The sequence below is a fragment of the Nyctereutes procyonoides genome, unplaced genomic scaffold (assembly GCF_905146905.1).
Source record: "Nyctereutes procyonoides isolate TBG_1078 unplaced genomic scaffold, NYPRO_anot_genome, whole genome shotgun sequence".
Classification (NCBI taxonomy): Eukaryota; Metazoa; Chordata; class Mammalia; order Carnivora; family Canidae; genus Nyctereutes; species Nyctereutes procyonoides.
Window position 1 is genome coordinate 24558534 of NW_026575136.1, and position 10334 is coordinate 24568867.

At 37.7% G+C, this 10334-nt stretch overlaps 1 pseudogene; it reads left to right on the forward strand.

The window, feature by feature from the left end:
- Positions 1 to 9113: 9113 nt before the first annotated feature.
- Positions 9114 to 9845, forward strand: LOC129495390 (lathosterol oxidase-like; annotated as a pseudogene).
- Positions 9846 to 10334: the final 489 nt, after the last annotated feature.

Below are 10334 nucleotides of genomic sequence, written 5' to 3' on the forward strand. Positions count from 1 at the left end.
GGTAATCATACTACAATATATGCATGTATCGAATCGACATTATACACTTCAATGTTATATGTCAATTATATCTCAATAAAAACACATTAAAGAGAAGTGTGAAACGAAGAGGACAAGTCACTCCTTTCTCCTTCAGCTTTGTGGTCTGCATCTGGCATCCCTGTTGGCAGTCTTGCAAGGAGCTAACTGCAGAGCAGAAATGTGTTTTGCAGAGTCCCAGCTCCAGCACGACGAAGCAGAGCATGGAAGCATGAGTTTGAAGCTAAACACCAGGAGCTTAACAGTTGGGACAGATTTAAAAAAATAAGAACAGCCATTTATTTGTCTAATCTACAGAAAACAAATGTATGAAAGCGTGCATCTAAAAGACAACTAAAAAATATCCGAAAATGATTAAAACGGTAAAGCCCTAACATTTATATGAAATTATCTTTGTAAAGAACACATACTTCTGAGTTGTAAAAAGTACAAGCTGCTGCTGAGCACACTTAGTATCTTTATACTTAGAAAAAGATGCTGATATGGAGGGGTGAAAATTCAGATGGTTGGTTCAAAATGTATTTGGGGCTCAGTCTCACTCTTCCAGAGTGAGTAGAAGGGATGCTGATATCATACCAGTCTTGGCTCACTCAGATTGTCCAGCTCAGGAGTTATTTTGGGGGGCACTAAGCAGCAGTACACAAAATCATTCTGAGTATTCAGATAACACCTAATGAGCAAAACAACTGTCACTGAGCCTATCAGAAGCTGACAACCCATCCGAAAAACTTACGGTAAGCGTTACTTAGGACTGCCACAGAGCTGTGCTGTGAACACATCTATGATGGCACTCTTTAGAAATGACCTGGTGCCCATCTGGAAAACACAAGAGGGCATGGACACTGGAAAGTGTGTTGTGAATGTTTTCTTTTTCCATCCTGGTGATAGTTCTCTTTCACTTTTCTCTACTGTTCACACCACAAACCACATGCCAAAGAGGGTTAGATCCAAACAAAGAGTAAGAAAGTATGCTCTACAAAGAAATGACAACATTCTTTCCAGACTTACAAAGACACTGAAAGCTAAAAGTTAAGAATCTTTCCAAAAATCATAGACCTAAAACTACGACAGGATTATAGGACTATAATCCACTGACCCTTAATCCACAATAATTTCCACTGCATAATGTCACCTCCCTAATATCAGGATAAATAGTTTTAGAGATACCTTGAGGTATGCTGGATATAAATTAGAATTATTCCATAAGATAAGGAGAAGTCTAAATTGGATGCTGCCATGACATGAGCCATTTCCACTTCCAGGTGACCGCATACTGATAGGCCAAAGAAGCCCCGGTAACTAGTAGAGCTCATCAGCTATCTCTGTCCCCAGAACCACATGCTTCACTCTGGCTGAATTAATAAACATTGACTTACAGAAGGTGTATTATCAGATGCCATTTTCAGAGTACACAGGGATTAGGAGAACTTGTAATTCATTTAACAAAACCATCACCAGTTTCTAGAGTACCACATATATGGGAAGGGCTGAACTAATAAAATGAAAAGGACATAGTCCCTATCACCCAAGAATTCATATTCTCATTGAGCCATCATATCAGATCAAGAAGATCTATAAAGTATCAACTGTTACATCAAGATAGACACAAAATGCCATGATAGGTAGAGGGAAAACACTAGAAATCTGTGTCATCCCTACACAGGAACGAACTCTTTTTCTCATTTTTTCTTCAGTTGTAACACATACCAAAATCAATGTTAACCCCCATAATCAGAAACCACACAATAACTCCCCAAATTATTAGAAATTCTTTTCTTTAGTTTCATAATAGCTAATATCATTTACAAGTAGCAGACTTTCAAAACTAACTCAGGTTCACACACAAATATTGAAATTAGTTTGGGTAAACCACTTACAACAACAATGCCATCCATTTATAAGGCCTTTTCCGAGTGTTCAGTGGCACAAAATATACTGCAGACCCGTCAGCGTTTTTGTATATGTGAGAGGGAGAGAAGAATCAATGAAGGCTTGTAAGGCTCTGGCAAAATGCAGTGACATGACAGGTTACATGAGAAAAGAGGCTCAGACATAATAATAATAATAATAATAATAATAGGAATAAGTGATCCGTCTTGAAAACCCACTTTATCTTATGTACTATGGTTTTCTTCTATCTACCAGAGACCTAAAGCATACCAAAAACAGATGATGGGGAAATTTTTTAAAATATATATACTAGTTATAGAAATTAGCAAGCATTTGTTAGGTAAATCTCTAAAGCCCCATCACATAGATATTGTCAGTATATAATAAAAATTATGACAGTCTTCATTGCTCCTAGGTCTCTCTTTTCTCTCTCCCTCTCCTCCTCTCCCTCTCTCTCATAGTTCACTTAAAGCACACATCAGCCTGAAGGCAGAAAATTCTGCATGTTGAAATGCCAGAATAACATCATGAATACGCCTTTGCCCATTTCATACTGGCGTATCAGAGTTGAGCCTCTGTTTTCCAAAAATCAGGAACAGGAGGATTATTTCCAGTGGATTACATCTGAGCCAGAAGGACACTAACAGATTCTAAAGAAGAGAGAGAACCCAGCAACAATTTAAGATCTGTTGGTGAGTCAACCTACACAAATCCTCTGACACATAAAATCTCCATGTCTGTCCCCAGCAAGGGGCCTTGAAACTGCTGCTACTCTAGAGATATTCACAAACACATCAGTTTGAATCCTTGACAATTGCCTTCTTGATGTCTGCTTTCAATAAGCTCTTAAATAATTTGTTTATCACTTGGGCCATTTGGTGATAAATGGAGTTTATTCAGTGTGTCCTCTAATTAATTAGTTTGCTTTCCATGCTATTAATGGAGGCACAAGTATATCCATTAGCCCTTTGGGAGTTCTCTTGCACACAGCCTTTGAAAAAGGAGCATTGCACAACCTCTAAGGTGCTGACTCTTGGTAATGCGGTTTGGGCTGCAACAGGAAGTGGGAGATTCTCCCAGGTGATCAGGTTTTCCTTTTAGCCCAAAAGGGAAATTAAATATTCGCAGGATTGTGTTTCTTTTGAAGTGGCTATAGTTTCACTGCAATTTCCATCCGACGCAATGTGCATTTTGTCAGGCTGAGGTTCAGCCGTTAGGTTGCTAATTAAGTTAACAAGTGCTGTGTGCTGCTTAATTTGGCAACAAGCTATCCTACAGATTGCTCAATAAGAAAAGCAGTATTTCCGTAATGATTCTGTTTTTTAGCTTGGAATTAAGCTAAAAACGATAATGATCCCTATGAAGGGACATCTGATGCATGTGTTCAAAATCAGAAAAGGAGAATACGCCTTTTTCCACATTGGACACTCACACCTTTTATTTACACATTTACTGCACATTGTAGCTGAAATAGGAGTAATTGCCTGTGTACATTTTTAATTCATCATAATTCAAATAAAACGTGTTTCTCTGCCCAAATTCCTTCTTCCAGCTGTCATTTTGCCCAACTGCAAATTGACTTTTAGTAATGAATTCCACTGCAGTGAGCTAATTGTGGGTGTGATTTATTCTCTTATTATCCTCGGTTGAAGTGCCTCTCCTTCAGTTGTAGGGGTTAAAAAAGAAATTCAGTGGTTCATTCATTCAGTAGATATTTACTGAGCATCTATTGTGTGTCAGATATTGCACTAGGCTCCAGGGACTCGGAGGAAAAATTATGCCTAGGGGAGGATCTCAACAGAGGTTCTCAAAGAATAACCATCTATTTATTCCACCTAAGAAAACATAGTTTGGGAAGGAATATTCCTGGACTAAGATCTTGGAGACCAGCACTCCGGTGTATGCTGTATAAATATACCTAAACTCAGTCACTAACCAACGAAAGAAAATGAAATAAGCAAGTTGTCTAATCTCTCTGGGCCTTATTAGTTCATTTATAAAGTGAAAGGGGACAGCTTACTTGTTAAAGTCCCTTCCGGCAGGTTTCTTGAATAATCCAAAGTCTCTCATGACCTATACTCAACCAAATGCTATTTCCTCAACCTAGAGTTCCTTTCTCCTTCCCTCTTTTATTTATGCATACTAAAAGATTACTCAATGAAATCTGTAGTCTACTTAATTGCATTGTATCAGTGTCAATTTCCTAGTTTTGATGAATGTACTAGTTCTATAACATGGTACCATTAAGAGAAGCTGGGCAAGGAGTACATTGGATCTCTCCATGCTATTTTTACAACTTATGAGTCTGTAATTACTTAATACTAAAAATATTTTCAAAAAATACCACACAACCCATCTCAAAACCCCACAAACTTTCTCAAAAACAAAATTAAAACTGAAATCAATCTCTTCCCTTACTTCTATTATAACATCTTGACTGCCTTAGAGTTAGTTACAAATCCACCTGCCTCTCTTGATTTTCCACCCCAAAAGGTAGAGCTGCATCATATTTATCTTTGCATCCTCCACAGACCTTACAATATTTGCTTTTCTAATCCAGGTTCATTCAATTAAATTCAACAAACTAGGTTCAAAACACTGGTTAAAACATTTCCTTACATCTCTTGTCTCATCAGGGAAGCTCTGCCTTACATTCTGCTTTCCTTTAGTGGCGTGCAACAGGATCTGTATGCAGAACGTGTGTAGGCATAGCATTCACATACTCATTTTTCCAAGGTGCCTAGGAGTAAAATGTGACTGGTAGTAACACCCACATGGATACCAAGGACAAAGGGAGTTAATTACCCAGTGGTGGCGGAATATAGTACATAAATAATGGAGCATGACAGAAACAAGGGTGATGTTATACAAATTTTTAGATCCTGCAATAGCCTGTTCTGGATTTGGTTTTCAAATGGAAGACAGTTAAAATACAGAACACTTCTATTTGGTTCTGAAGATGCTTTCACTAAGGCTTTTTGAGATCTTGAGACTCCAACATTGAAACATACATATATAACGCAGACACCTGTAGATTAACATAAGAAGGGGCTCCAAAGGATCATTTCTACCCACTTATGATTTATATTTTGTAAAAGTTTCTAGCAGTTGGGATCAGCCATCTGTAGCTGCTAAGATAAAGACAGATATGCCTATAAAGTTTACAGCTTGTTAAACAGAGATCATCGTAAATTATTAAAATGTAATTTCAGTAAAGTTAAAATTGAATTAAATTAAAAAATTAAGTCAATGGCAACCATTCTTTGAGAATATAGGTAAGCTATTGAAAGAAAAAAATCCTAAGTGCATCCAGGATAGAACACCGTAAAAGCTAATAAAATTTTTGAATTGTTTTTAATGTAGGTATTTGTGCTTGACTTTGCCTCTAGGAATAACTGATGGATGTCTTGAAATATTCAATTATGTATAAATAGACAGAATATAATATCTAATCATTAGTCATTTTCCCCACATGGTGGGTATAAATATAAATTCCACTTGGGCAAAAATTTACATTAAAAAACAAAAAATATTTTACTGTTTATCTACTTTACTTGAATACCAATTAAATTATAAAATTTGTTTTATGATTTTAAAAGCTTATATAATATATGACTTTTATAACTTATGTAAGATAAATTACATTTTAAAACATATATAATTTTTATAATTTCTTTAAAAAAACTTTTATATTAGCAGTTGTTCCTTTATCTTTGATCAAAACATGTAACCGTGAAACTTAGACATATATACAAAAGTTGCTCATTTGACAAATTGGACCAATGTGACAAATGTGTCCAAAACAATGAATATAATTAAGTCCACTGATTTCTTTACTAATTTGAGCTATTTGGGTGACCTCAGTAAAATAAAGAGGTACCATACTAGATATATTAAAACACAACGTAGATTAGGTTTTGTAAATTAAAATTGATAGGAGTCAAATCAGAAAGCTAAAGAACTAAAATAGAATGGCAATTTTTATGCCAATATTAAGACCAACAGGAAACAAAGCATGATCTCCACCACTACAAGTTTATATGAGTCATTAGTTATCTGAAAAGCTGTCTTAAAAGTCACAAGCTACGTGACTTCTGTGGTAAGCAAGGTAATAGCACTCTAAATATGCCCATGCTCTAATCCCCAGAACATGGGAATATATTATGTTATATGACAAGGAAGAATTAAAGTTGCAAATATAAGTGAGGATGCTGATGTCCAGACTTAAAAATAGAAAGATTACCCAAGAGGGCCTGGTGTGGGCCCAACAAAATCACCAGGGTCATCAAAAGTGGAAGAGGTAAGAAGAGTTAGTATCAGAGTGAAGTGATGGGAGAGAGACTCAAGCAGTCAAGGCCGGCTTTGAAGATGGAAGAGGCCACAAGCCAAGGAATGCAGGTGGACTCGAGAAGCTGGAAAAAGTAAGCAAAGGGCTTGCTTAGAGCCTCCAGAAGGAACACAGCTATGCTGATACCTTGATTTTAACCCAGTGAGAGCCATTTTAGATTTCTGACTTTCAACCCTATAAGATAATAAATATGTGTTGTTTTTAAGCCATTAAGTATATGGCAACTTGTCACAGCAGCAATAAAAACGAATACAACTACACTTCCAGTTTCTGACTCTGCACATAAGGAGACTCAAAGCTGCAAAGTAGCAAAAAGCTGAGCAAATGGATATATCAACAAAATTCTAGGATACATAAGAGAGGTGAGGACACACAGCAAATCACTACCCCAGTGATTGGAAAGACCTAGAGCAAATATAGAGAATAACAATTTCCTGAAATAGAGGCTAACAAGTAGAAACTGCTTGCCTCAGGAGCCAGTTCTGGGGAAGGAAACTGAACTGTAACTGACATGTTGCTGGAGGCTCAGTGTAGACTAGTCTGAGAGTTAGAAGCCCTATGGAGACCTAGTCATCAGGAGGCCCCATAACTTCATGGGATTTACCGGTAGGGGCCTGAACAGGTTCCTACAGTAAATTTCTAATAAAAATTCCCCAGTGCTTCCAAAAGGGGTGTTTAAAAAGAGGAATCATTTTGAAATACACCAGAAGATACTGTTCTTCTTAACAAACCTGCTCTCGGTGGAAACTAGTTAAGCAGAGTCTGATATGCTGGGATATCATCAGAGCATACCAAAAGGCCAAAAGGACAATTTGAAAAGACAGAGAACGCATCAAAACCAGATATGGCACGGATGTTAGAATTATTGGACCAGGACTTTAAAATGCTATGATTAATATGCCAAGGGCTCTAATGGATAAAGTAAACAGCATGTAAGAACAGATAGGTAATGTAAGCAGAAAGAGGGAAATCCTCAGAAGGAACCAAAAGGAAGTGCTAGAGAGCAACAACACCAGAAAGTAAATAAAGAATGCCTTTGATGGGATTGCTAGTAGACTGAACACAGTCTGCACTTAAGGATACCTCAACAAAACCCTCCAAAACTGAAAAGCAATATAAATAATAGTGAAAGGGAATAGAGGGGAAGGGAGAAGAAATGGGTAGGAAATATCAGAAAGGGAGACAGAACATGAGAGACTCCTAACTCTGGGAAATGAACTAGGGGTGGTGGAAGGGGAGGTGGGGGGGTGGGGGTGACTGGGTGACGGGCACTTAGGGGGGCACTTGACGGGATGAGCACTGGGTGTTATTCTGCATGTTGGCAAATTGAACACCAATAAAAAATAAATTTATTATTAAAAAAAAACTGAAAAGCAAAGAGAACAAAGATGGAAAACAAAACACCTAACAGAATATCTCAGGGCTGTAAGACAGCTACGAAAGAGAACCTATGCATAGTGGGAATATTGGATGTTGAAGGAAGAGAAAGTAATAGAAGAAATTCTGTGCAAACAATAATGATTGAGAATTACCTTAAAGTAAGTCAGACAACAAAACACAGAATCAGGAAGCTCAGAGGACACCTAGCAGAACTACTGCCCCAAAAACTACACCCTGACATATCACTTTGAAATTAAAGAGAAAATCTTGAAAAGCCCTGAAAAGGGGTGGAGGGAAACCTTACCTACAGAGGAACAAAAATAAGAATTACATGCAACTTTTCCAGAAAACATGCAAGCAAGAAGAGAGTAGAGTAGGAGGTGCCTGGGTGGCTCAGTAGGTTAAATGCCCAAGCCTTCATTTTGGCTCATGATCTCTGGGCCTGGGATCGAGCCCCGTGTCAGGCTCTGTGCTAGTCATGGAGCCTGCTTAAGAGTCTCTCTCTCTCTCTCTCCCTCTCCTTCTATCCCTCTCCCCATAAAAGGGAGAGAGAGAGAAAGTACAGTAAAATATACACAGTACAGACATGCTTTTATTTTATTGTTCTTCATAGATATTGTGTTTTTCACAAATTGAAGGTTTGTGGCCACTGCACAGAGCAAGCCTGTCAGTGCTATTCTTCCAACAGCATTTGCTCATTTCATGTCTCTGTGTCACATTTTGGTAACTCTTGCAGTTTTTCAGACATTTTCATTATTATTATATTTGTTATGGTGATCTGTGATCAGTAATCTTTGATGTTACTATAGCAATTGTAGGGTGCCACCGATTGTGGCCATATAAAACAGCAAACTTCACTGATAAATGTTGTATGTGTTTTGACTGCTCTACTGGCTGACCTCCCCCCCCCCTCCATCTCTCTCCCTCTCCTCTGGCCTTCCTACTTGCTGAGACGCAAGAATATTAAAATTATGCCAATTAATAACCCCACAATAGCCTCTAAGTGTTCAAGTAAAAGGAAGAACCACACATCTCTCACTTTAAAAGCTAGAAATAATTAAGCTTAGTGAAGAAGGCATGTCAAAAGCTGACACAGGCAGTAAGTTGGGCCTCTTACACCTAACAGTGAGCCAAAAAAGGGAAAAGTTCTTGAAGAAAATTAAAGTGCTACTCCAGTGAACATGTGAATGATAAGAAAGCAAAACAGCCTTATCGCTGATTTGGAGAAAGTTTTAGTGGTCTGGATAGAAGATCAAGCCAGCCACAGCATTCCCTTAAGCCAAAGCCTAATCCAGAGCAAAGCCTTAACTCTCTTCATTTCTGTGAAGGCTGACCAGTGAGAAATCTGCAGAAGAAAAGTCTAAAGTTGGCAGGGGTTGGATCATAAGGTTTAAGGAAAAAGGGCATCTTACAATCCCACAGAGACTGAATCTGCAGACCCTCTCTAGGAGCTAAGATGGATCTTGTACTCAGTTTCGCAGATTATTATTTTTTTACACCATAACTCTATCCAGCCTGATGGTCCGAGGATGACCTCTTCTGATAAACTATTAGTCTCCAGATCAAGTAACAAATCTTGGTGCTTATATACTTATTTCATCTTTGCAACACTGAGTTATTATTTTGTCTGTGATCATTTATTAATGAAGCATCCATGTTTTTTAAAAATAAAGTCTATAGAGAGATTACATTTATTGTCCAATTACTGCCATAATTTAATAGTCCCACTGTTTCATTGTTTCTGCTAGAGTTGAGAGATTACAGCAAACTATATGATGACCCTGGAGAGTTTCCAGGTGGCTGGTTTGGGCTCATTGTTAGTATACTTCCCCTCCTCTTTTTCACTGATATGCTGATCTACTGGATTCATAGAGGCCTTCATCATAGACTTGTATATAAGCACATATACAAACCAAATCATCTCTGGAAGATTCCTACTACATTTGCAAGTTATGCTTTTCACCCTTTGGATGGCTTCCTTCAGAGTCCGCCTTGCCATATAGACTCTTTCATCCTTCCATTACACAAGGTAGTTTATTTCAGTTTGTACATCTTGATCAATATCTGGACAATTTCCATTCATGATGGCAATTTCCATGTTCTCCAAATCTTAAAGCCATTTATTAATGGCTCAGCCCATCATACAGACCACCACGTGTTATTTGACTATAATTATGGACAGCACTAGGACAGGCTGACTCTCTTGTTAAGGGCTGATGCAGTTGGTAACTTCCAGTAGAATGTTCATTTGCCATTTTGAAAATCTTAGGGCCCTTAAGAATTATGGTTTACAATATGGTTTGTATTTTAAGCCCACTGTTGAGAGCTACCACTCAGAAAAAAAATATTCCTATCAAAATATTACTGTTCGCTGATAATGCACCTGGTTACCCAAAGCTCTGATAGAGATGCATGAAATTAATGTTGTTTTCATGCCTGCTAACACAATATTCATTCTGCAACCAACAGATCAAGAAATAATTTTGACTTTCATGTCTCATTACTTAAGAAATACATTTCATAAGGCTATAGCTGCTATAGATAGTGATTCCTCTAATGCGTCTGGGAAAAGTACATTAAAAATGTTCTACAAAGTACTCATCATTCTAAATCCCATTAAGAACATGTGTAACATCTGTGATTCATAGGAAGAGGTCAAAATATCAGCATCAATAGT